The sequence below is a fragment of the Arvicola amphibius genome, chromosome 11, assembly GCF_903992535.2.
Source record: "Arvicola amphibius chromosome 11, mArvAmp1.2, whole genome shotgun sequence".
NCBI classification, from domain to species: domain Eukaryota; kingdom Metazoa; phylum Chordata; class Mammalia; order Rodentia; family Cricetidae; genus Arvicola; species Arvicola amphibius.
Genome location: NC_052057.2, coordinates 25555098 through 25579850, shown reverse-complemented (window position 1 = coordinate 25579850; position 24753 = coordinate 25555098). Strand labels below are relative to the sequence as shown.

General features: G+C 45.2%; 1 non-coding gene across 1 annotated transcript; it reads left to right on the top strand.

The window, feature by feature from the left end:
• Window positions 1-24254: 24254 nt before the first annotated feature.
• Trnad-guc lies at window positions 24255-24326 on the top strand. Its single transcript has one exon. It is a non-coding gene; the product is annotated as a tRNA-Asp (tRNA).
• Window positions 24327-24753: the final 427 nt, after the last annotated feature.

The following is a 24753-nucleotide window of genomic DNA, read 5'->3' as shown; positions in this document are numbered from 1 at the left end:
ATAAATAAAGATATAATTGTTTTATACGTTAGCTAGCCTGGTTATTTCCTGAATCGAGCTGTTTTCTACAGAGTCCTGTTGAAAGTAAGTCCAAAGAAACTATATGCTACAAGGAGTCTATTATAGCTACAGCTCTCAGTGGCTTGGGTTCTGTGGGGCCGTGACTAGCTAGGGTAGCTGAAGTCAGCCCAGGGAGCTGAGTTCAGCATGTCTTGCTTGTCAAGGACTGATCTTGGAAACAGTCAAAGGCTGTATATGGTAACTTCCAGACAATGTTCAGCATCACCTTCCTTTGACTGAGTCACTCACTCCAGGCCTTGGCTACTGAATCAGAAGTGAGAATAGACACACACAGTGTACACGTGCGGGCAAAGGAAACTCTGACTGAGGAGATAATCTCCATTGATTTAGTCACACAATGCAAGTTTTTACTTCTGTACAAAATACTGTAACAGCCAAAAGCTTTTTGCTTTATCCTCTGAAAGTTCTCTCTGACTCCGTTTCCCTGGAAATAGTAAGCATATTCTGTCACATTACATTCCCTCTGTCAGTTGAATTGTCTGGGAGCTGAGTTGTTTCATCCAAAATTTTTCTTTAAATGGACCATTTCTCTTTCTCTTCATAATTCTTGTATTTCTTCCTTAACACATCAGCCCAATCCCACAGAAGACGATTCAAACTGATGTAAGTATATGACTTAAATTATATGTGGATAGAATATGACGTATGGGTTTTCCAATGAAGCCATCAAAATATTTTACAAAAAAACCCATAAACACAATTGTCTCCATTCTTATGCAACTATTATGTGTGTTTCTTTACTTTTATTTACTCTTTATTTATATGCTTGTAATAAATATTAACTCTAATTTTGGTTTGTTTTATATTATTTAATCTCCTAAAGTTATTACTCAGGTTCCCCTTTTTAATGATTGGAATATAATCTTTCCAATAAACATACTATTGTGGTAGACTGAAGAACTACTTTCAATCCCTGTCCACATACTCTGCATGTAATCTTTCAGTTGCTCTTGTGAAGCTGTAAAGATTATTTATCAGCCCCTAGAAGATGGCTGCTATTGTTTGGGCCAACAGGTTATAGCAGGAACAAAAGTCTCAGTTCCAAGCCTGTGCCTCAAGAAGTCTTACGTACTTATTGCTACAGACAGATTTCTCATCCTGTGATGAGAAGTTCAACTGAGCCTTCTAATAAGATGATTAACCTTCTAGTAAGATCTAGAAGATCTCAGCTTCACAGTCATGAGAAGTACACCTTCCTGAACCAGTCGGCTCCCAGTGGACGTACCAGCTTCCATGTCTGTTTGAAAGAGTCTAGCTGAGACCAGAAGTTCCTCTGTTATATACATTGCTTTTAAAAACAAACGTTCACTTTTAAAAAAACTTATTCTTCTCTCATACAATACATCCTGACCACAGGTTCCCCTTCTTCCACTCCTTCCAGCCCTCCCTCATCTTTCCCCAAGAAACTGGAAGGCTTCCCAGGGACTTCAACGGCACGGGGCACAAGATATAGCAAGACCAGTCACAAACCCCTCACATCAAGGAGGAAAGGAGTCCCCAAATCAGGCAAAATAAAGTAAGAAATACCCCTATTCCCACTGCCAAGAAGTCCCCCCTAAACACCAAGCCAACAACTATAATATCTATGCAGAGGACCCATGCAGGGTCTGTGACGGATGCTTTAGTCTCTGTGAGCCCCCCTGAGCCCTGTTTGGTTGATTATGTGGGCCATGCTTTCCCAGTGTCTTCAACCTCTCTGGCTTCCCCAATTCCTCCTCTTTGGCAAACATTCACTTTTAATCCAAGGAATTCTGGGGTTGACTTGATAGATAGCAATAGTTAAGTAATATAGCCATGGATCTTACAACTATTTTTGTTTTATTTTCTATTCAGATCATTTCAAATGCTCACTTTTAGAGAATTCTTCTGTGGTATTGTCATTGTGCAAGTAATGCCACAAAAATTTTGTTTGATTTGAGGACACAGGCAGTTTGATTGTGTGACTTATAAACTTTTCAAAATACTGTGTGATTGAATGAAATTCTGGGGTCATCTTCATAGTACAGTTATTACCGAGCACAAAGAGGCTTTGTAACACATAGTTGATTTCTATCTCTGCAACTGTTTTATATGTAAATGCACTTAGGAACAACAACTTCTCCTTGGGGAATCATTTGTACAAGGTCCTACCTACTCCCAAACCAGGCAAGCACTAAACAACATACTCAAGCCGTTTATTTTAGGTGCTTTGATTTGTACTGTTCTTGTCATTATTAGTGGTATTATTTATTGTTACTGAGATTATATTAAGAAGAAAATGGCTGGTGGTTTCTGAAGCTTGGGTGGTGTAGGAGGTTCTTCTGCCTATGTGTTGCTTTCATTGGTTGAATAAAGAAACTGCCTTGGCCTTTTGATAGGGCAGAACTTAGGTAGGCAAAGTAGACAGACGAAATGCTGGGAGGAAAAAGGGCAGAGTCAAGACGCCATGGTTCTCCTGCCCGAGACGGACGCTGGTTAGACTCATGCCAGTAAGCCACAGTCAAGTGGCGATACACGTTAATGGAAATGGGTTAAATCAAGATGTGAGAGTTCGCCAATAATAGGCTAGAGATAATGGACCAGGCAGTAATTTAATTAATACAATTTCTGTGTGCTTACTTTCAGTGTAAGCTAGCCGGGCGGTGGGATGCAGACTAGCACAATGTTGGAAGCATGGGGCAGAGACCTAGTCTTATTATTGCAGTTCTGTAGGCAGACAACAACTCGGGGCCAAAGGCCTGCCCTAGTGGCCCACTTCCTTCAGCTATGTCCTGCCTCTTTATAATTCCATAGTGTCCCCAAATAGCGCTACCATCTGGGGGATGATCATTCACAATGAGAGCCTTAACCAACTCCTTCCGCTGAGCAGTGAACTTTAGCTTTAAAAATGTGTGCATTTGAAAGATGTTCACAAGGATAAAGCTAGTTCTCCAGCAGAGGCCCTGACATGCGCTTTCTTTAAGCTGAGTGTTTTATGTCCATCATCATAATTAGCAATGTGGAAAGGGACCCTCTAGGATTTGTTTCTCAACATGATGGGCTCGCAATGAAGTGAAAGGCATTAGACATATTTTTTTTATGTCTCAAATCAGTAAAAGTTGTACTTTTCAAGCATTTCTAGCATCTGCGTCTTCTAACCCAAACCTAAGAAAGTCCAAGAGTGCAGAGATAGTGCCTGGTGTAAATTTTAACTTCTATCCTGTTCTGGGTCACTTAGATAATTGTAGGTTCTTGAACCACCACCCACTAAGAACCAAAGGTCGGGGTCATTAGGTCCAAGAATCTGCCTGACTCTGCCCTGTCACTTTGTGACCCCAGCTTGACAAACTTACACATTCTCCTTACTCTCCCAGAGACTCTTGTTGTCTTTGTATGAACCGAGCATGAGCAGATAAGATGGGTATTGCCTCTTCTCCCAGTCCCTTGGTACTTCAGGCTAGGCTCCTGGAGATGAGAACGGGAGGTAGACACTGGCCAGGGAAGACAGAGACACCAAAGCAAGAGCTCTGAGACTGTCTTTGCTGTAGACTGGGAGAGAGTACCAGAAGAGCATCCTGGTTCTCTGGTCACTTGGTATCTCTTACCCCGGCTTGGAAGCTATGAATGAGGACGTGACCCAAACTGAAAGAAAGCACCTGGGCACTTTGTGGTTGGCTCAACTGGACTGACAAGCTCATTCCCACCCCATGCTTTATTCCATTTTTTGCCATCAGTCCTATAAAAGCCCCCAGATTAACAGCTTGACAGGTCTCTGCTCCAGGAATCTCCTGTTCTAATGGGACTTAGCTTTCCTTCTTGCTGTCTTTGAAGCTCTTCATAATGAAATACTTGTTCCTGAAACTCACCCTCTGTAGTCTGTGAATTTCAGTCTTTGAATCCACAAGACAAGAACCAGGAGGTACCGACTCAGTGGAAATTCTGTGTGCCTATGAACATCCTGTGCAGTGCCCTGGCGCTTGGGTTACAGCCCTCCTGAGGTGAGAAGAAGGCCTTCCTCAAACTCAAAGACTCTCCACGTTCCCTCTGTTATATAAACTGGGTGTACACTTTGGGCATAGAACCTCTGTTTGTGTACTTGATCAGAAGTTTGGCAATGCTTTTGATTCTATTCCGGCCATAAGACAAAGATGCCTGAAGAAACTTCCAGTTCTTGGACTGAGTTCGGATTTTCCTTACCCTAAGTGAGCACCCCTGCCTACCATCCACTTTGGGGTGGGATCTAAACTTCAGTCCAGGTGCTAATTCGCTCTTAGTTTTGGGAATGGGTTCCTGAGCTTTTCACAGTAGGAATGTATTATGTCCCCTAATTCAGACCCTCTCCCTAGTGATTTTAGGTTCTCATCTTTGGATGAGGGACTGTTACAGGGATTTGTAGCCTTGGAAGCCATTGAGGATGGATATCAGGACTACGATGAGGCCACTAAAGAAAAGCTATTTCCTCCTGGTTGAAAGAATGGAATACGTCTGGGTAGAGACACGACTTTCGGATCTGCAATAGAGTCTAGACCATTACATATGATTGTCTCTTCTCTTAAGAGCAAATCCAGCCAGGCTTGTCAATCAAGTGCCCAGGGGTCCACCTCTCCTGAGAAGCTGGTCCATCTGAAGACATGCTAGGAGACTGGGGGAATAATTATTCCCTTAATGAGATAATGTAATGTCCTCGTCTTCCTCAAAGCTGCCTGCAGCTGTTCACAGAGTTTCTGCCATGTACCACAACTTGGAGCCTGTCTGCTTTTCTGAGTTTCTTGGAAAGCATAGGCTTCTCCCCCCCCCCCCCCCCCCGCCTTTTTCTCCTTTCTACTTCTATTTCTTCTCTACACTGAGCAAAGTCTGAGCATCTTTTTCTGACATCCTGGGCTTTATCACTCATTCTCTACACCCTCCACACCTTCCAGTATATTGCTGTTTATCTGCCTCCCAGCTGTTTCTCAACCTCCACTGCTGGATGTGCCTGCTGTCTCGGACCTTCACGCCCACATCAGGGCTTCTCTCTTCCTTTTCTTCTTTCTCTTCCTGGCAGTTGTAGAAATTTACATCCTGGCCATCCAATTCTTTTGCTTTTAAGCTAATGAAATCATCCTGAGTCCTCAGTTTCTAAACTCTTTTATCAATAAGACTAAGAGTCCCAAAGAAGGAACCCTGATTCTCCTGGTAGCAGTGTGGTATGGTGACCACTAAGGCAAGGGGGTCCTAGTCCCCCTCTGCACCACAAATGACCTTCTACATCTGCTGGTTCACACGTTTCACAGAGCTCTTTCCCCACAGCGCTGTCCCATGAGATCTGGAGCTATTATGCACTTGAAACTGCTAGGACTGGGTATCAGTCCGGGTGATGATTAAAATTAGGTAAATTTGTAGAGTTGAATAATTTATAATGGAGAACTCACCATATATCAAAATTGGGGGTCCTTAAAGAGTTTATTAAACCATTGTTCATATTAACTGAAAGAGTTTGGATGAACTCAGATAGTCTCAAATAGAAATCAATAATTTACTACACTAAAAATCTTTTGATTTTTTTTTACTTGCTTATTTGAAAGTGATGTTCAGGAAAGCATCTCAAGTTAGACAGATTCACAAATGTGTTTTTATTGAAAGAAATTAGAATCTCAAGATGTTCTCTGGAGCAATTCGATTAACCAGTTCCTTCCTTTTTGCTGCTTCCCGGTCAGAGATTCCTCTGGCAGTAAGTCCTCTGTCTTCCTGTTGCTGCCTGGCTCATTCACTCACCAGGCCTTTCCTTTGCTGCCTAAACCAAGAGAAAATGTGTGCAAGGCCCGGTGTAACAGAATTTGTAGTGAGCACCACGTATGTGGAAGCTCTGGGTTCTGTCTCCATGGTAGTAGAGCATCTAATAACACAGCATATCTGTCTGTGAGGAGAGACTCTTGAGGTGACAGATGTGGGAAGAGAGAAAGAATTGAATCTGAGACAACCCAAATAATTGTAAGGACCACACTGATGTTACTAGCCAATGGTAAGTGAAATTCATTCATTATAAAGACCGTGCTGATGTTACTAGCCAATGGTAAGTGAAATCCATTCTTCCTTTACTCACTGCAGTTTGATCAGCTTCAGTCCCATCTTCTGGGAACCAGGCAGCTATCCATGTGTCGGGAGAGAGCAGCGCAGATGAGAAATCCCTCTTCTAAAAGAGTTAGCATCCTTCTGCAAGGAGATACAGACAATAATAAGCAAATGCATAGCGTGCCAGGTGGTAATCAGAGCCCAAAGTTAGAATTATGGCACTAAACAGGGGATAAGGGGGGGGGAAATACACGTACACATGTATGTGGTCAGAATATAAATATAGATTTGAGGAGTAAAGTTTGAGCTTGTTCATTCTTTAGAAAAAAAAAATTCTGACATTCAAATGTCTTTGGGGCAACAGTTCCGATCTTTATGTCTCAGCTTGCTGTACTTCCCTCCTCCCCCGTCTCTTTGTCCCGCCTCATGTATTTATACACCATGAGAGATGGCACCTGGGAGAAGTAGCATGCAGACCGTGACCCTGGAGGTCACCTTGCCCTTCACTTTTTGGGGCAGGTGATGTCAATCAGCAAGGCTGACAGATGAGTCAACGGTGTGTTCCTGCCATTGTAGGTTCAGCTATTGTTTTCCTTCTCATGCTTTAGTTAATCATTTGTTTGAGCTAAACTTACCTGCTTTAGTAAGTCTCTCTCTACAGTTTCATCCATGGGGAAATGGAGGTGTAGTTTATGTATCTATTACCCGTCTGAGGCTCGTGTTCTTTATTTGAGAAGTCAACACCTTGAGCTGAGGGTTCAGAATAACAGAACACTCTGGGAAACAGATCCAAAGTATCTCTAGCATCAAGGGCAGATGTTATTATTCTGCATAAAATTGTAACAGCTTAGCTCTGTGAATATGTTATGAAATTGAAAATAATTCTATGCTGAGTCATTAATTTGAATCCACACCATTAAATAATAGCAGAGAGGAGGATAGCCAGCACTGGAGGAAGGATGGCCAGCATTGGAGGAAGGATGCCCAGCAATTGATAGAGGATGGCCAGCATTGGAAGAAGGATGCCCAGCACTAGAGGAAGGATGGCCAGCACTGGAGGAAGGATGGCCAGCATTGGAGGAAGGATGGCCAGCATTGGAGGAAGGATGCCCAGCATTGGAAGCTAAACACAGAAAGGATAGAGATCAGGAACCACCAGCATTTCAAAGGCTCTGGTCTCTTTGAAAATTCCTCTGTAGCCCGAAGTTTCCGAGTTGAAAAGCCGTATCCAAGATACACAGACGTGAAGGGGATAGCGTAATAAAATCCCCTACTTCCGACTCAGGGTGAAGCACAAACAGCTAAAGGCCCTAATCTAGGCTTTCTTTTCTTTTCTTTCCCCCCAAAAGATCCTTCTTTGCTTCACAGCAAACAAAAGCAATCCTTCCAGACCTCTGGATGGAGAGCTTTTCTTGTGCTTGGCTCTTTAGAGAACTCTGCCCTCAAACACAGAGAAAGGCCTGAACTTACCGCCATCTGCTACCTGCTTCTGACCAGACTCCAGGGGAAATTTCAGCCCAGACTGGAGTCTTTGTAAGCCAGGCCAAGCCAAAGCTGGGCCCCGCTTGCAGGAACTACTAATGACTTGCTGGTAGGCACCCAAGTCTGAGAAGCCTACAAACACTTGAAATAGGGCCTTGGAATTGGAAAAGAAGTTTCTTCTCTTAGTTCATCTCATCACCATCTGGATAGCTTTTATAATCCTTATTGCACTATGATTATATTTTTTATGCCATAGAGTCTGCTAATTAATTGTAATTACCAAGAACAGGAAATTTCAGTATGACCAGATCATGTTTACCCAGAACAGCAAAGTTGGGGAGCTGTTCTTTATGAGATATGCTTGGGATTGTAGGATTTTAAAACTGGGTAGAAGTTCAGAAATGGGTGAGTTCCAATAGCGCCTGCCGTAGTGTTGGAGACGGGAGCGCATCGGTCTCAGTTTCAGGACTACCTCAATATCTCAGTAAGGAGGCCATGGCTTCCAGCTTCCTAGTCCAGTGATGGCCTTGTGTCCCACAACCTGAGGACTAGGGGCACCCAAAAAGGCCACACCTCTGATTCTGGGTGGGGTCATCAAAGCTAGGATGGAACTTAGTCAAATGTCTCATTGCATCATCTTGTCTCTGTTAGACTCCAAGTTCTTCGGACATAGTGTTCCTGTCTATGTGACATGCACCAATAAATTCTCAGGAAGAAAAACCAATCCAAACACTTAGCTGGTGCCTTAGAGAAAAAAACAAAAATCCGGGTGACTGGATTTTTAGAATTTAAGAAGCTGTTGCGGCCTCCTGTGACACCCCAAACCACGTCTAGATGAACATGTTCTGTGTTGGGATTAGGGCCTGAAGCCTCTGGAGATCCTGTGGCAGCCTTGCCATGCGACTTAACCTCATTTTTAAAGTTAAGGAAAGCTTAACTAGCTTGAGTCTAGTTTTAAAACTGTTAGTATTTTAAATAGCAAATTTTCGTTTATTATTCCAAGTGAAAAAAAAAATGTGTGTGTGAGATCTCAGCACGTAGAGCAGACTAGGGCAAGATTTTATGCTCCCAGGGCCACGAACAAGAAACGTGGAAAATCAAGTCAGGCTTCAACCAGCTCCACCACCTAACTCGTTTCTCTATGAGTACTGACCGGCTCTCCAACATTCTCAGCTGGAGTATCCAAGGCTCCACACGCAGGTTTAGACCTGTATATCCATCAGCAGTGTCTGTGACCATATAAGACACACGTTATGCTTTGTGTGTATTCTTGTGTTTGTGCGGTAGATGGGCATGTATGCACTGACTCTACATGCATGTAGAGGTCATAGATCAACATCAGGAGTCGTCTGTGTTGCTCTCTCTTGTATTTTGTTTTTTAGGGTTTTTTGTTTGTTTGTTTGAGACAGGGTCTCTTAGTGAACTTATTGCTTACCAATATGACTGAACTAACTAAACAAAAAGCATCCAGGATGAGGATGTCTTTGCCTTCCCCAACACTAGGTTACAAACATGCACTACCATGCCTGGCTTTTTCACATGGGTACTGCAGAACACACACACACACACACACACACACACACACACACACACACACCATGAAACTTCCACAGCTTCCTATTTCAAAGTCCTTTGTAAGACATTAAAGACTTCACTACCCACTACTGGGACCTCCACTGTGCTAGTTTTGAGGTCATTATTCTCCTGGGGTCTCTGTTTTTTCCTTCTGATTTTCTGCCTGAAAATGCCCTTGAAAATTCCATTTTTAAATCTGTCTCATGATAGACGGCCCTTCCCAGCAAAGTCCGAGCTTGCGGCTTAATGTCCTAGCCCCAGAATGAGAATCTGCCACAAATCCATCATTGAGTACTTATTTTTTGAATGACTAGAAAAAAAATTTAACCAGATCGATGAACGTGATTTGTACTGAACTGAAAATCAAATTTGCTTCCGTTAGTATAAGGCATATCCTCTCCGTGAGAGTCATTTTAACCTCACACGTACAAGAACACCCCACGGGTCATAGACATCATTGGCTGTTTCGGAGAATCAGTGCAGCTAGAAGCTGTGGTAATCATCAAAGGAGAATACTCTAAGAGGTAAACTGAGGCATAGTCTGCTTCCTGAATTTCCTGTCTATTGTTCTGACCCCTCCAATGCAATCTTTACGTATTTCTCAGATTTCTTGAGTGCTCTTTTGGACTTTATCAGTGTTGGAAATCAAATGCCCAACGATCCTTGCCACCCACACATAGATTCCAAACAAGTTATCAAAGCCTTACAGTCTTCCCAAAGGATGTAGTCTGTGATGGGTATGGTCTGCCCTTGCAGGATGCTGGCTTACTCTGGGGAACCCTTCCATCCCACTTACCTTTGTTATTCTGCTTGTGGAAGATTGCTAAGCTGTGCCTTAAGGCAGTAGCTATCCTTGAAGCCATCCCTCCGGCTGGTGCACGGTATCTGGTTTGTCTGGATCCTAGGAGGCAGGTCCTGGTGCTTCAGATAGAACTCTGGTTCTCACGAGCCCTCTGTTATACAAGCCACTGTTTGGTATTGTACTTCCCGGGGCCATTCTCCCTCCAGATACCTCCAGAAAACTCTTAGTACTCTCTGCTCTGTTCTTCCAGAGTAACCATAATATTTGCCAGTTTAACTTCCATTGTCTCCCAAAGCCTGCCCACTCACTTCTTTATGACAGATTCTGGTATTTATAACTTACAAGAATCAACTCTGAGGAGTTGGCTAAAATGCAGGCAGATTTCTGAGCATACCGTTGAGAGCTATGCATTTTAAATCAGCTGATTCACTGACTATTGAGAAACACTTGGGTTGTAATCAGCAGCAGTCATTTATTCATTCATTCATTCATTCATTCATTCGCTAAGCCATACACACAGGTCTTTCTTTTACATTAAAGCTTTAATAACAAGAATTGGATTTAGCAAGAGCAATTGATTCGAACAGTGGGTTATGTATACGGTTACTAGTTATAAATTCTTGTCTTCTAAGTCTTCTTCAGGATAAAAACAGGCTTGTGTCTACCCTATCCAGCTCTGGGAAGCAGCTTGGAGTGAAAGGCTTATTTGGCTCACCCCTGGGTAATGAGGAAATGCAGAAGAATTCTTCCCTTACACACTGATAAGAAAGAAATGCTTCCTCAAGTTAGATGTGTGCCTTTGTTCGAACATGTTTTTCTATGACTCAAACTGTCCTGCTGGTGCCGTATTGCTGTCACATATAAACATGAGAAACTGAACCAGGTCCATATGATGCTCACATGCCGTTAGAGGTGACTGGCTCAGCAGCTGCTTAGAGCCAGAGGTCTGAGCAGGTCAGATCTCTAGGACTCAGTAGCCGTCTCTACCACGTACCAGTTCTCTTGGTTCCCTAACTCACCATCTTCTCAACTTGACTGAAATAAAAATGTCAGACTGGGCCCAAGTGAAAGAGACCTACCTGCCCTTTATCCTAGTCAAGCTAAGAGTTTGTGTCCCCATGGAACCCCATTCTCGGATCAGTAAAAGTTCCCTTGGCAGCACGTTTTGTTGTTGTTGACTTTTTCCCGTGGAAGTTTGATAACCTTGTGTGCTCTCTATAGCTCCAGCTCTCTGCTGCCCCCAGCAGGCCCTTCCCTTCTTATCTTAGCCTAGCCTGCCTGGCCCTGTGGATACCAGAAAAGACCAAAATCTTCCAGTCTGAGATTGAGCGTTCATTTTGGGTCATGTGATCTGTGTGTGTTTGACCATTGATTTTTCATTCTGGTTGTAGGAAGGTGCTTTGCACTTGACCTCTCCTGAGTTATTGTTGGCATTGGGGGCCTTCTTCCCTAGCTAGCCACCATCTTGCTGGCATGGTATGGCCCTCTTTCCTTGTCTAGCCACCATCTTTTTTTGTCTTCCGCTTAAAGCAACCGAGATAGAGAAGTAAGCTGCTTTAGTAAAGACATAATGATCTAAGCACAGCCATGTGCAGCTTGGAGAAAGATGGGTGCGGATTTGGATCCTGATCCTACTAACCACTGGCTCTTTGAACTCGAGTAGTATTTTTTTCTGTTTTTCTCTATAAAGAGGTCGTTGTGCAACAGCAGGCTAACAAAAATGACTTGTGGACGATGCTCCCGAGGGCTTTGTTTTCCTTCCTCGTGGAGGGTTTTTACTCTGAGTAGGCAGTCACAGCAACAGTTTCCCTGCTCCAGGAATTAGCAGTCGCTCTATTGGTGATGTTTGTTGTCTTCCCTTCCCCTCTCCTGTCCTTCTTCTGTGGCCTGTGGTCTCTTACTTAAAAAAAAAAAAATTATGGTAGGCGGTGAGATAAGCAATTAACTTCCCAGCACTGACGCCAAGAGCTTCCAGTGCTCAGCAAGCTTTGGTAGTAGCGACTTCACACCGTGAGATTCAAACCTCATAAAACCTCAACTGCATGAACACTAGGCAGTTCTATCCTGTTAAATAACCCAGAGTCTGGAAGGCTCCTTGGAAGACTTGGTCCTAGTCCCTAAACATAATAGCTAGCTAAAGATTCTTCTGTTAGCAACACTGCAGGTCAGGGCCAGTTCTGTCTTTAATCTCATTTGTTGGATCCTTACTTGCCAGACATTTTATACATGATGTCATGTAAGTATCAGAGCAGCCTTGGCCGTCAGACTAGACCCCACTGAGACTTTAAGAAGTTGAAGTAACTCGCTTAAGGTCACACAGCTAGCGAAGGTCCTAGCTGAAATTTGAATCAAGTTCTGATGGGAGACAAGTGTGTGCTTGTATGGGTTTGTTCTCCTGTCTCTGAAAACTAAGGAATCCCCAGGTCCCACCAGGCGCTGGAGGGAGCAGCTTGCAGAGATGTAGACCTTCACTTTGGATCTGTCATTGCCCTATGGGGGCTTGTAAAGAGTGAGCTGAGGCGGTTATAGCTATGACACCATAAAACAGCAATGTCAGACCATTGACCTTTTGTCTGTTGCTGTTCCCGTGTTGATTGATAGATTACATTTTCAAAGATTACATCAGTAATTCATGCTTTATTACTCCTGAATTAGTATAATGCTTCAAATCATCTTGTTGCAATTCAGCGTAATTATCTGTAATTAAAAATAAATTCCTGTAGGGTGAGAATATTAATTCTTATTCAAATCTCTTTATTTCAATGTGGCTGTGAATGAACCAATGCCTGACTCTTAGGTAACAGCGCCAGGCACGTCCTATGGAGGTAACTTACTTAGTCCGATATGTACTTTTGTGCGTTTTCTGTGAGCTCCAACACTTTTCCGACTGTTTCGACTTACTTGATGTTCTTACAGGTACTTGCTTTCTGTGTTGCTGCTGTTCAGTTTGATTAAGATTCTGATGAAAGCCGTGAAGAGTATTCAAGGGCAAAGTTCATTCAGGCATGTACAGTTAGTCTGTGTGTAGAATTGCGGGAGAGTCAGGTTTCCCCCAGGACTGAGCCTCACCTGCCAGCGGCAGCCGCACCGCTGGGGGGTGGGGCCCAGCTATCTGGTTTTAACCAGGCCTTCCGTGTTTCTGATGGCTGGAAGTTTAGCAACTCCTCCCCAGGGAGGAACGGAGGATCCTGCCCTGGCAGATGCTCTTGATGCTGTAAGCGATCGGCATGCTGTCTGTAGAAAGGGTAACAGATCCTTGCAGCTCCGAACTTGTTGCCTTCTCTGGGTATTAACACCTGCTTCCTGATGCAGACCAAGTCTCTTTTTGCTCCTGTGGGAGCAAGGAGAAGGTTGGTGGTGCTATCATCTTCCAGGTGTCAGGGTGGAGAACCAGCTGGGGACACCCCCAGGGAAAGGCTCCCAGGTGTCTGAAGATATTAAAGCAGTTTCAGGAGATGGTAGAAGAGGGTGCCTTCTCTCACAGGATTCATACCTGCAGTGAGCTGGCGGTACAGCCTCCTGGTCCCAGCCTGGGAGACCTCTCGGGAGGTCACCAGTGTGAAGTAGAGAATGATGACAGATAAGGCAATTTGCTGCTCAGAGTGTCTAGAAATCCACCTCCAGAGTTCGCTTCTAAATGTTTCCATGGAAGATGTTTTATTTCTCAGCCAGATAATTCGAGCTTGGTGTTTTAGCTACGCTTTCATGATGAAGTTTTATTCTGTGAGAAAGACATCACTGGGATTCATAAAGAGGTTTTCACCTAAGCCCGAATCCCCCTTGAATAAATGTTTCAGCACGCACGTTTAACTGCCGTAATTAATCAGCACATGGCCCGCACAATCGCATGGTTTCTAGCGAGAGCACTTTGGTGGTACATGAGTACATTATCAATGTGTTACCGTGTTGAAAATTTAGAGCAATACACAGAAAAATGACCTTCAAAACCAGGGTGTCATGCACTCCTTCTGAGCCTCACGGTGAAAATTCCCGGTTCTTTATCTTCTTCCTAGGTAAAGGGACGGCTGACAGATCAGACAAGGTCAGGGAAATGAACTCTTGGGACTTGCTTTCCCTGGGCATGCAGCCTCCGTTCTGTTCTCTGCCTGCTTCTTTTAAGGCCTGTTGAAGTCAGTGGAAATGAATGATTCCATTCTGAATGCTAACGTGGGAGAGACCTCCTTATCTTCTGGGTAAATTATCTGGGGGCTGTTTGTTGATGGGTCTACTCTGCCCAGGCCCCACATCCAGCTTTCTCTATCAACCCGATGTTGTGATTCCCTTCTCTCGGCTCCCTTTCTATCCTCTGATGCTTAGGGTTGGTGCTATTTCATATCCCCCCCCCCAAAAAAAACTTGAACTTTCTTAAATTTGGCCTTTTCCTGTCGTGATTCATGCCCTTGTTCTCAGGGCAGAGTAGGGCAGAACACTTTCTGTTTCTTCCAGGTCCTAGACAAAATCGGACTGAGTCCTTTTCCCTCGGAAATGCCTGCCCTATTTAAAGCACAGGTCAGCCTATAAATTTCAACCATTTCCTGGTGGTACCAACTCACTGAGTACATACAGACTTCCGTGGGGCTCAAGGGGGCTTATAACATGACATCAACAATGAGCGTCTGATCACGCTCTCCTTCCACAACCAGATCCCTCCTCTTCCCAACGCAACTAACTCTGGGGCAGGCACTGGGCAGGAAACCAGTTTCTACCAGGCTTGTTGCCTATGGAGTAGCCCGACAGAAAAACTATGCCCTGATTAGAAAAAACTAACCTGATCATGGTTAACTAGACCAGCTGGAGCTCATCTTTGAGGGAATTGAAATGCAGGTGTTGGCCAACACCCACTAACTTGTGAGAGCAGAACCCAAGAAGGAAGGCATATGGAATTGCTGGGACCTGATGGCAGCTACTGTTTCTTAAAGGAGAAGCATCATGGGCTAGGGGAGGGGAGCTGTGGGTTGTTTGGTGGATGGACTGGCCTTGGATGCCCTTGATCCACCTCCAGTATTTTCAGGAACCCAAGGTTTTCCTTTGTGCAGCTGGTGACTCACTCTCCAGGGTACTTAGCTTCTGTTTGGTCTGCAGCTCCCTCGCACTGCATCCTCAGCTCCCTAAAGCGCTTTCCTGCATTCTTCCTAGGCATCAGCCGCATGCATCTCCCTCCCCTACCCATCAGCTCTGGGTAAAGCGGGGTTAAGGCTAATGTCATGTGGGAAGCTTTGGCCTTAGGATCCATATCGCCAATGTAACTGAATAGAAGTCGCAATGTGGTCAGAACTGAGAAGCACCGGTTCATCCCCAATCCCAACTCTTCCACGCATCTGGTTTGCTTCCCAGGCATGTGTAAGGGGGAAAATGAGCTTATTTCTAAATTTTGGAAAAGAGGTTTTGCCACTGCCAGAGGTTATACTCACTGATCAGAGTTGGGGGAGGGGGGGGGACAGTCAATTCCGTATCACTGACAACAGCCTTAGCTCTAATTCCTCCCTGACCAGTCTTTGTCACTTCTATTGCTGCCTGACCCCTGACGTCATTTGGTTTTAGACCCACTGTTAGAGACAGAATGAAGGAGCCAATGCCTATGAAAGCTCAGCGTTTATTTATGCAGTCAGAGGTGGAGAGAGAAGGTTCCGGAAGAGCTGCTAAGGGCGCTCGCCCAGCAGTGGTGGTGCACTTGATTAGCAAAGCACCATTGCTGGTCTCCAGGAAGCCAAAGTCAGATGCAAAGAGAGGAAAGAAGCAAACGATGGGCTGGGTGTTAAACATTCACTGCCATTAATGGTAAGAAGCCAAGGGGTATTACAGCAGCGTTAGAGACAAAACTGTGACCGTGGCTGCTACCATCAGAATTACAGAGCGCTGTGGAAGACGGTGTTAAAGGCTTAAGCTGGAACTACAAAAAAATGGGCAGGCTCAATCGGAAAGTACACTCAGCTAGGACAAATCAAAGAGGGAAGATTTAGAGTTCTGACTGCTGAGGAACAAGACAGGGTTTCCCACGGAAAAGAGATTGGCTCCATCTGAGATTGGTAAACTTGGGATTTTGCCAGATTTAGGCTTTTCTTTCAAAGTGGATGGAATGTGAAAAAAATTTAGACTTACCAAATGGTAGCAGTAACCTTGTCCCCACGGCCGTTTGGTTTTGTTTGTTTTTGTTTGTTTGTTTGTTTGTTTGTTTGTTTGTGGTCGTTGTTGGTTTCTCATCTGCACCATTGTTCTCAGTGTTTTTAGGAATACCATTTAGGAAATGGTCACTTCAAGTTTACATGAAGGAACTTGATTCCCAGAAAACCGCATGTAATCGTTCCCGGACGTTATCTGTGAGGTCTGCATATAATCACTGAGAATCATACCTTCTATCTGTAAACCTCACACACCTCACCCCACAACTTCGGAGACTGGTCTTCATTCAAGACCTCAAGATACACTTTGCCCCTGCCCTGCATCCTAGGATTCTTACCAAATGCATCCACTACTATGTCTCCCATCCTTCTAGGCTGGACATATTTCCTACTGACTAAATACTTAGTCATTGAGAAACGCTTGAAGGAAAATGTTCAGATCCCCTCATCTGAAATAACACATCTTCTTTTCTCTATCTCCAGGTCCTTGCCTCCTACAGGTCTGAGTTCCATAAGCTAACTGGGATTCCCTAGCTTACTCTCCATTAAGAGAACCAGAATGTCCAAACTCCCCGAGTGGCCATTTTGTAACTAGTCCCCAAATCCGGCACATCTCAATCTCTTCTTGCTACTCAGCATCTTCTTCCAGAATCAGCCTCCTCTGCCTATACCACCTCCTCTAACACTCAACTGTGCAGTTTCTCTGTTTACGCTTCACCACAGGCTCGTCATGTTTATTTGAAGGGGAAGGTTTCAATTATACTGCAGTTGGCTCATTCTTGACTCCCACCCACTCCCCGCTCCCCTCACCTAGACTTCTAAATCTTCGTCGACTGCATGGGAGGAAGATAATAAAATATCTCTCTGGGTTGGACCAATTGCGTGACTCTTTGCAAATAAGAACTAATTGTCTAAAAGAGAAATTAAACTCTGGGGGTAGTTAGAGATTAATAGTAAAAGTGTGTCAACAACCTGCGGAGCTGCAGAGATGTTGGCGAGAATTTAACTTTCCAGTTGAGGCCCAGGGAAGGGAAGTAATTTTCTCAGGATCGTTTAATTAGCTAATGGAGGCCTTCTTTATCCCTAGACAAGACCCCACATGCAAACCTTTCTCCTTTGGTGTCTACTACAACAGTGCAAGCACACCTATGTAGTCATATGTATGCGGAATATAGTCATGTGTGTGTTGCGCAGACCTGGATGTTCTGAAACAGTATCTCTGAGGCTAGAGTAGAAAAGACAAGGTCTGATTTTTGAGTATCTGCTCAAGTTTGACTCTGTTAGACGCTGCACTTTCCAAGACTGGACCCAGGTTTTGTAAGAATGAAAAAAAAAAATGGCCCTAGTGGTCCTCCTATGTTTTCACAGTGGAAACAAAGGTTCCTCCTGGAGAGGGAGGTGTGCAGGTGCTGGGCTACCGCCCTCAGCAGCCTGTGCCTTTAAGAAGAGCTCAGCAAGCCTAGTAGCTGCTTTTGTTTGTGTGTTGAGAGCAAAGAGGAGCCTGGCTTGAAGCAGTACCTGGAGCCCGTGGGCGGTCTCTGGGGAACTGTGAGTCAGGCCTGCAGCATGGCCAACTGGAGTCCTTGACGTAGTTGGAAACGATTCAGGGGCACAGCTGAGACCTCAGAATGCCAGGATGCTATGAGAGGAAACCACAGTCCCTGGCACAGAGCTGGCCCTGTACGAATGGCAGGAGGTCATCTTGACTTGAACGGGCGGCGGAGTTACCACTACCAGCAAAATAGATGGAGGCAGGATTGGCTTCCCTAGAATCAACCCCATGTGTGCGCACACTGAAAGCCCCAGTGGTAGGAGCCAGTGGCCCGGGATGTCTATCTGCCCAAGGCACTACCAAGACTTCATTATTTGACCTGGTGTACTGAAGGATGGCTAGCCACCTGTCTGGTACACAAGGTGGCAGATCTAAATTCTTGACTCTGTTTAGAGGTTGGACAAGTCTGTAGTTAAAGCCTTCACCTTACTTGAAAGAAAAGGAACTAATACTACAGCTGTCTCCAGTCTCTCCAGGGGAAGCATCCAGTTCTGAAGCCAGCTCAGGTGTTCCTTCATCTCGATCCTCCCAGAGAGTGAAATGGTGGCCTCTTTTCCCCTGCAGATGTCCAAAGGTTGGGCAGAGCTCATAAAAATGCTGATTTTACATCTCTGTTTGCACTCAAAGCTGTGCTGTTGGGCAGACAACACAAACAGAGTAGGTGGAGAAGCAGGGTGTCATTCAGAGTTTCCCGGCACCTCAGCTCTGGGAGTGTGCGTCGGCACCTGCACACCTGGGACTCGTGTAGAAACCAGAGTCACAGAACAGAGGGTGGGCTTTATGAATGGCAGAAGGTTCGAGGAGGAAGGTAAAAGGCAGATGCAGGCAGAAGAGTTGCCTTCCTCCTGGTAGGTCAGGGAGCACAGTGCACATGATGGAGAGCACTTTGGTTGGTTGGTTTGTTGTCGCGGGTCTTTCAAGCCCTCTTGTTGGGAAGTGAATATGGAGAGAGGGTCCCTTTGACTAAGTGACTGATCCTTCTAGAGGGGGTTGCGGTGAGATACGTGCCAAGAGGCATGGTATCTTGGCAACGCCTCCTGTCCGTTCTTCTGGCATCCAGACTTGGGAGGGAGCAATGGATGGGTGCTTCTTGAGTTGCAAGACACAAAGCACGCTACAGAAGGCATCGCCTCACATGAGGTCCCAACATGCTTAGAAGTGGAGGAGCCTGGAGCTGGAGGTGAGTTGACTCTCAGGACTTCTAGTCTCCACGTGCGTGCATTGTACTGTTGCTTCTGGTGAGGCTACTCAGCCAGCCTCGGGTCCTGTTGCTCCCGATTGGTGACCATTCGCTTCTTCTCTCAACATCTCTGCTGTAATAGAGTTCTCCCCAGCACATTTTCTGCTTAGTTACAGTTTTTACTTTCTAACCATTTTTGGCTTGCCCTTAACTAAAGATGACTAAGGTTACCCACGGCCTTATCAGTGTATCTTTCAATCTTGGTCCCTATAGCAGGTAGCTGGAGTCTTTGTGTATTTCTCAATTAAAAGACCTGTGGGTGGGAATATGACTGGCACAGTGGATCCCTCATTGAACTCACCTCTTCTTCAGGGGTACCTGATCAGCCCAGGATGCCATGCCTGAGGCACGTGTCTACTTCTGGTCAAATCGTTTGAAGACAACGCTAACAAAGAGAGACTCAGATTTGCTGTTTCGATAAGGACTCTGGGCAGAATGTTACTTAGAAAGGACTTAATTGAACTTTGCTTTGTCATGGGTAGTCAAGACTTTAAAAGCTAAGTTAAAATGAAAGGGGAAACCAACAGTTATTGTCAAAGGCTAATGCCACACATTTAGTTATTGTGATTAGGCACTTAGAATATGGAGATGATTTGAAGTGGCTTTGGTAAACTATGCAGGATAGGATACATTTTTTTAAAAAAAAAAATGAAGACTAAGTTGGTTAATTGATAAGTAAATCCACATAGTAAATTGTGGGGTAAAGCAAATTAGACATAGATTCGAAGATTGTGGTAAAGGGAGAAGACAGAGAGAAGAGTAGTGTCAGAATCCAGGCAGTGGGTCAAGATGGCACACAAGTCCTGCTGACCATGAGCAAGTAGAAAAGCAGATATGGCAATGCCAATTTTGATAGACCTCAGTGTGAGGAAACCAACAGAATCCCTGGTAGCCGCAGCCTTGAAGAAATCCTAATATGTGTGGAAGGAACACACCTGGGTCTCAAGGAAATACAGAAATCCAAAGTGTTTCAGAAAGGTGGAACCTTTACTTTTGCAAGGTGGTGTGCACCTGTGCTTAGGCAAGGAAGTGGGGTCTGCCGAGGTCTTATTTCTAAAGCAAGCACAGTGGGGTCTGCTGAGGTCTTATTTCTAAGGCCAGAAGTCCTGGGCTTTGCTCTGAGTGGGCAGGAACTCAGTCTTGTATTCTTACACTATCAGCTAATACAGCGTGGCAGTATAGTTCCTAGGAAGGCAGGACACTTGAGCATATATTCCAATTTCAGGAAATTCTGACCCTGGAGGGATAGGAATTTCTGCCAAGTGGCTTCTTTGCGATTTCTTTAGTGGCACTTTCTATTATTTGAGCCTTTAATAGGAAAGACAGCGCCTCTTTCTGGATATTTCCCACAGTCTCCATATCTTTTAAAGAAGATGAAAATAGAGAATAAAGATATTTAAGAGACTTGGAGATGAAGGGTGAAAGAAAAGAAATAAGAAGGATGTAAGATAATAGTTGGATTCCTTTTAATTTCTGGAAATTTAGTAAAAGAGGTCTGAGGATTGACTTTTAAAATCAAGCCTGGACGTCCAAGGCAACAGATGGATGGATCATTCTTTTATTCCAATGCTACAATTAAAATCAGAGAGAAAAATGGGGTTGCTGAAACTATTGGCAAGTTGATTGCCAAGCAACCGATCGAATTGCAAAAGGCCAAGCGGATTCACTTTCCTTAACAACAAAATAATTGGGCTCTGTCTGCACTATGTGAAATTATCTCCGTTTTAAAGACACCAAATGGGTTTGATTACTAAGTCATCAATGCACTTCTCAAGACGACCTTTTCATATCAGCTAAAAGAGTTGGTCTGGCCCCCAACACGGGATATCAGGAGTACCATGAACATATCACTTTAGGCTCTAATCACTGCTTTACCTAAGGACACACCTGCCGTGAAAGTCAGTCACGGAGTTTGCTTGGAGAGTGTAATGGCAAAGAGGTAGATGATAGACAGCTTTGACCTTGGAATCTGTAGGAGATTCAGCCATTCATTCAAAAGTCCACTCTACTGCAATCTGATGGTAGGCACAGATTTCACAGGCCTGGGGCGGCGCCATCCTTCATAAGAGCCTCCCCTTGTTTCATACATCGTCCACAAAGTCCAGAATCCCCAGGCTGCCTGCTCTCAGGTCCAGTGACTCCATCCATGGTCTGGGTATCAGGGTAGGACCCTCTCACATACAGTAGCTAGCTAGAATACTCATGAAGCTCAGGGGAATGCTCTACCATATTGCAGTCAGATGACAAAGGATGTCAATCATGACCAGGATACTGGGCAGGGCGTGTCATGGGGGGAGGGGCGAGGCAGAGAGACAGAGAGGCTATGGCCAGGCCTGGGAGAGTCCCAGACACGAGGCCATTGTGCCTGTCTTCCACAGAACCATTGGCGTCATCTCCCAGCATAATCAACTGTCCACCAACTAGGAGTTCGTCCAAGCTTTGCTATGTGTAATCATTTTGCTAGTCGTTTCGTTCTGCCTCTGTGTGTGTGTGTGTGTGTGTGTGTGTGTGTGTGTGTGTGTGTTTGCATGTGTGTGGGCAGGTGCATGTGGGTGAGCATGCATGTAGAGGCAAAGGTTGGTATTCGGCATCTTCCTGAATCACTTCCATCTTACACATGGATTACACATGTCTATCATTTTCCATCTTACACACTGAGGCAGAGTTTCACTTGAGATAAAGTCTAGAGTTCTTGATCACGTTTGTTTCCTCTGCCAGCTGAAGGATTAAAAAGGCAGGGAAACTCTTGAGGGTGGCAGGTAGCAGCAGAGCCATCTCAGACACCATAGACAGAATCGGTAGCTGGAGAAAGATGTGTATTGGTGCTGAGGAACCATATTTACAGAGCAGGAGCATGAAGGAACAGACCCTCTGCAAGGCTGATGGTGGTCAGGCGGGCATAGACACACACAGGACTCAGGAAGCAGAAACTCCAGTCTCTTCTCAGGGGTGGTTTTTTTTAAAAGTCTCTGAAGAGTTTAGCACTGGTTGGATTGAAGAAATATAGGAGGCTTGATAGGGCCACAGCTGTTGTGTAATCAACAGATCCTCAGCTGGCCTTGAACTTGTTGAGCCAGTTCGTCAGCAGGGGGCCTGCTGGTGGGGGGACAAAGCCTGCAGGGCTTTGTTTGAAGCTGTCTTAGATCCCCAGGGTGAGGAAGACAAGAGGAAGATGCCCTCTGTCATGGAACTTTGCTCCCTTTATTACCTAGCCCTGGCCCCTCTCCCTATCTGTCTACCAAGGAATCTGTCTAATTCCTAGACTTGAATCCAGAGCTTCCCAATGGGCTGGTCTGTCTTTGCAGCTTTCTCTTTCCACTCCCTGAGCCCTAGGATTACAGGTAGTTGCCATGTAATTGAATTGTCCTCTTTCAATTCCTGTATTTGCATGGCTTCTGGGGATCCAAGCTCCACTCTTCATGCTTACATAACAAGTCTCTTACCCATCCAGCCAGTGTGAGGGTATTGGGACTTCATTCTGCAGACGTGACAGATCACTAGCCACAGGAAAGGCTAAGCTGTGGTAATGATCACGTGGTTCAGAGCTCCAGCCCTCTGATTACATGGTTGTGTTTTCTTGCATGGCCAGCCTCCATCGGGGTATGAGACAGGGACCTTCCAGCAGACCTCTGAGAGGCCAGGCCACTGTTGACCAGCGAAAACCAGTTACAGCATGGCCCTGTGGGGAGACCAGTGACCGTGACAAGTCAAGGTTAACGTTCAAAAACAGAATTGTAAAGGGAAGATGGCAGCGGTGGTGACAGCCTGGCCCCAGATCTCTCCCCTTTGTAGATACAGGAAGAGGCCTGAGCCAGAACCAGAGGAAACACACAAACTCAACTCATGCTGAGTTGATGCAAGTCTGTCGTCATGGGGACAAGGACAACTCCCGCTTCCCTCTGCCTCTGAAATGCAGTCCAGGGTGGTTCAATGTCAGGTGCACTTGGATTTGAGTCCTGACTGTCAATTCTTAGCTGTGTGATGCTGGATGAGTTGCTTGACCTTGCTGGGCCAACACACCAAGCTTAATAGGAAGATCCTCCTACCTTGTGCCTCTGCTGTGAGGACTGAGGCAGCATCACTCGGAGTATGGAAAACATTTCTCGTCCCCATCCTTTTCCTCTGGCCCTGGTGTCTCCACTTCTCCAGTTCCCAACAGCCAATCTGCACCCTGACCATTGCAGGCCCCCTCCTCTGCCGGTGTCAGAAACCCAGAGTGTAGGACTAGCTAAGGGTTACCTACTGGCGACTTGTTTCTCTGTTTTACAGCATTCCCATAGTAAATGAGTGAGTTTTCTTAATCGTTGTATGTTAGGCTTGTCAGAAAGCCTTGGGAGCAGAAGTGGTTTGCATTGTAATTTTTGAATTTTGGGATATTTACATATCCAGAATGAGACATTTCGGGGGTTAGGCCAAGTAGAACCCCAGACTTCACTTAATGTTTCATGTACACAGTGTGCACGGCCTCGAGGTCCCTTCATGCAATATTTTCAGCGTTCTCTTGTTTTGACTGCAGCCCTATCACATGAGGTCAGGTGTGGAATTTTCCATTTATAGCGTCACCTCAGAGCTCAGAAGGCTTTGGATCTCAGAGTTCGGGGTGGGTAAATAAATATGTTATGTTCACTCCTGTAAGGTCTGCGCAGAGCATGGTGAGGTTGGGGAGGCAGAGAAGCACAGAGCTACTCAGGAGGCTGGTGCTGTCCCCTGCTTACCCTAAACTCTTCTGCTGTGAGCCTGCTTCAACTGTGGGTGCAAAATCAGCTCCCCATCAAGGCCACGAAATCCCTAAGATCAGCCTTGGAACTTCCTCTCCCGGCCTCCCACAGCTCCATTTCCTTCCAGCCTTTGTGCGGGACACCTCTGCAGGAAGGAAAGGAAGGTTTATGGAGGCCCCTGTAAGGCAGGCCAGGGATCATGTGTGTGCCATGTCATCTGAACCACTTTTCTACCCTGGCGGCCAGCAGACATGATCAGTCTGCCCTCTGGAAGGGAGAGTCTGTAAATTGCCCCCAAGACATATATAGGGGCAGACTCTAGGGCGTTTCCTCTAAGCGGTCTTAGCTGTTTGCTCTTTCCTTTTGATCTCCACTGCTTTTTTCCACGTCTGCAAACTTAAAGACAATGTTCTAGGAAGAGGATAATGTATTCCAAACATAAAATAATTTATGGCAAAGCTTTTCAACGTTTACAAAGGGGAAATCTGGAGCTGGTGAGATGGCTTAGCCGGAAAAGACCCTTGCTGCCAAGCCAGCGTGACCTGGGTTCAACCTCTGTGATGTTGCATGAAGGAAGGAGAGAATTTACTCCACAACTAGTCCTCTGACTTCTGTATGCTTACCATGGCATGGGTGTTTCCCATGAAAAAATACATATTTAAAAATGTTAAAGTCCTCCTCGTTAGTATAGTGGTGAGTATCCCCGCCTGTCATGCGGGAGACCGGGGTTCGATTCCCCGACGGGGAGTCAACAGACACGTCTGTTCTTGCCGGGCGGTGGTGGCGCACGCCTTTAATCCCAGCACTCGGGAGGCAGAGGCAGGCGGATCTCTGTGAGTTCGAGGCCAGCCTGGTCTACAAGAGCTAGTTCCAGGACAGGCTTTAAAAAAGCTACAGAGAAACCCTGTCTCGAAAAACCAAAAAAAGAAAAAAGAAAAAAAATGTCAAAGATTCTTTTCTTTTTTTTTCAGATAACTTTCAACTTTTTTCATTGTTTTTATTGAGCTATATATTTTCTCTGTGCCCCTATAGCTTTTCAGATTGTGTATGATCACCTCCTATTTGTATAGGCTAACAGGTAAACACGCTCCAACCATCAAGTGACACCAAGAACTCTGGGAGAAAGCTTTAGATCAAACAAGTTAGACTGAGAAGGTCTTCAGAGCCTTCTGGTA